Source organism: Aplysia californica, unplaced genomic scaffold (genome assembly GCF_000002075.1).
Source record: "Aplysia californica isolate F4 #8 unplaced genomic scaffold, AplCal3.0 scaffold00001, whole genome shotgun sequence".
NCBI lineage: Eukaryota > Metazoa > Mollusca > Gastropoda > Aplysiida > Aplysiidae > Aplysia > Aplysia californica.
In genome coordinates this window covers 4,763,238-4,766,223 of record NW_004797271.1, presented here as the reverse complement: position 1 = coordinate 4,766,223, position 2,986 = coordinate 4,763,238, and the positions used below count along the sequence as shown (strand labels likewise).

The 2,986-nt window shown below is 46.1% G+C and overlaps 1 protein-coding gene across 1 annotated transcript in view; it reads right to left on the bottom strand.

Moving 5' to 3' along the window:
* The window catches only part of LOC101851775, a gene marked incomplete in the record, with an annotated part of 239,242 nt that overhangs the window by 101,198 nt on the left and 135,058 nt on the right, over positions 1-2,986 (bottom strand).

The following is a 2,986-nucleotide window of genomic DNA, read 5'->3' as shown; positions in this document are numbered from 1 at the left end:
ATATGATTAGGGAGTGAGCTAAAGACTATTGAGAAAAGGAGAGTTTAGAGAGAGAGACACAGAGAGAGAGAGAGAAAGAGAAAAAGGGGGGGGAGAAGGGGAGAGATGGGGAGAGAGTGAGAGAAAGAAACTGAGAAAAAGAGAGGGGTGTGCCTCAGGGGAGGAAGAGAAGCAAGTAAAGGAGGGTGTGTCTCAGTCTCAGGGAAAAGTGGTAACGTTGTGAAGTAAGATGTCACCGGAGAATGAAAGAGACAGGAACGTTGTAGGCCAAGCTGACATGGGAAGGAAACGAGTGAGGAAGGTCACGTGTCACAGCACCTGGTGTGATCCACAATTCATTCAGGAACAATTAGTGGATAATTTGACTCTATCTTAGTAGTTGGTGAAAACGGCCCTATCAGTGCAGTATACCTAAGTCAACTAAGTGAAAATGTTGCATTATCGGATGAAGAATTTATAGTCCACAACTTGCGGGGCCTAGACGCAATATTTATGCAGAGAAAGAGGAGATTGGGGATAAGGAGAGGGAGGAGGGGGGGCAAAGGGAGGGAGGAAGAGAAGGAAGAGAGGAGGGGGAGGAAGGGGAGGGAGGGGAGGGAGGAAGAGAAGGAAGAGAGGGGGTGAGGAGGAAGAAGAGCAGAAGCAAAAGGGAGGAGTGAGGGTGGGAGGACGAGAAGGAAGAGGAAGAGAAGAAGAAGAAAAGCAGCAATGTCAACAACAACAGCAAAAGTCTGCCAAGAGTCCAGAACCAAGCTGTCAACCCCCCCCTCCCCCACCCACACTCTCACTCCTTCTCCTTCCTCCCCAGACCACGGCATAGACCCTATAAGAGACCATCCGTGCAGTTAGTCTGTCGACTGCACTCGCTTGTGCGTGCCTCTAATAATGGCCTCATGGCCTCTACCCATTACCGGACGCCTTTTCGGGAAATGGGAGCTCACGAGCTACCCAAATGTATGGGGTGTCTGTACTGCAGACCCTGGCAGACGAGATTGAGCCGGGGCACTGCATGAACGCCCCGCCAGTGTAGACAATAGACTTTTGGGCCCATAAATCTGAATCTCAAAGGGTTTCTGGTCTACGGGCTGATGGGACCGTTTCAGAGATGTAAATCCACCCGCCGCAGGGAAAGAATGTTCTTTTCTTTTTTGGGGGGTACTCAATCCTTATACAATTTCATCTTTGCACGTTTGATTTACCTAAAAGTGAGTTAAAGTATTTCTGCCACTAGGGACAGTACAACTAAAACAGAGTAGGCCAGTCTGACATGATAATTATTTCGTCGAGTAATTAAATTTTACCAAAAAGTACATAATAAGTAAAGAAAAACCTCTAGCATCATGGGATGAAAAACTCGCAATCGATTATCCCTTATACCTCGAATGAAAATAAAGAGAAGAGGGGAGGGGAGAGAAGGGGGAGGGGGAGGAGAACCAGGTGGCCACAAAAATGTGTTTTCAGTGGGCATTCCTGTTTACCAGAAGATACCAGAAGAAGTAAAAGTAAAGTACAGTCAAGTATTCCTGTTTAGGGATTTCTAAAATAGGTGTGAGTAACCCGATTTTGTATCATTTGTTAAACTAAACATGGCGGGCTTTAAGTGAACTAGTTCACTGACATTTAATGATTAGGTACAGCCTGCTATATTTGAGATTATCCCCATCCCCTCTTGTCATCATTGTCTTTCCAAACTGCTGTAAGCGCATACTTTCAACACAAGTATCTAACTGACAGGTAAAACTGTTGGAGCGCAGTAATGGCCAACGCCTTCAAAGCAACTAGGGAGGAACAATAGTTGCGAGCGTCCTCAGTTCTATGGCTTCTAAATATCCCCTGAAAGCAATTTGACATACGAGTCCATTACGATGAATAGCATTCAATCCCCTCCCCCCCCCCCAACAACCCCACCCCATTCCCTCTTCCTTTCCTTCCTCTTCATCTCCCCTTTCTCTCTTCCCCTTCACCCCCTCCTTCACTTTACCCCCTCTCCCCTTTTCTCTACTTCTCCTCCTCCCTCCCCACCTTTTCACCCCCTTTACACAGGATATAATATCCAGGCTCCCCTTTGGCACACCTTGCATAAACTTGGCTCACACAGACGAACACAACACTAGACAAACCCTATGCATTACAAGCCGAAGGCAAGAATGCCTCTTCCCCCACTCCACATGTAAATGAAAAACACACAGAATCAAAGACACGACGCTAGACAATGGAAAATTCCCCCTCAACTCTCTGTACAATAACTTGAGTCCCTGCAACACCCCGGTATAAATTGTCCCGCATTGTTCCCCCAGCATTTCCGCACACACTACTACAGGCTTGAGTGCTGAGCAATCTCGAGGCACACCCAGACAAGAAAACAAAACATATTGTGTGAGCACAGGAAATGCTTTCGCCCTATAATAAGCAGTTTTCAGACTACAAAAGCGAGGAAGAAAGTGTGATTTGTCACTCCATGACGAAACACAAGTCAGCGGGGCGGGAAGGGCGTCCGCTTACAAAGCTTCTCACAATACAGATCTAATCCACTCCTCAACTCATCGGCTCCAAGGCTCCTGCCTAGATAGAGTCCCCAGCAAAAGCTGCCGGTGAGGAAGATTGGAGGATTGAGAAGGAAGAGAGAATTAATTTCCATTCTGATAAGACTTCACTTTCCTCTTCTTCTGTCTGCTCTGGCGTCCTTGAAGTAAATTATGTTGGCTTCTCGCCATGTATGTAATTTGCATAACTTCGAATCCCATATTATTATGGTGAACATTATTGTATTGTGTACCTTTGTTAGTCTGTAGAATGAACCTCGCACAGCTCGGGTTGTTCCCAAATGGAGACAGACTGATAGGTTGATAGACAGACAGATAGGTAAGTTGATAGACAGACAGATAGGTAGGTAGGTAGGTAGGTAGGTAGGCAGACAGGTAGGTAGGTAGGTAGATAGATAGATAGATAGATAGATAGATAGATAGATAGATAGATAGATAGATAG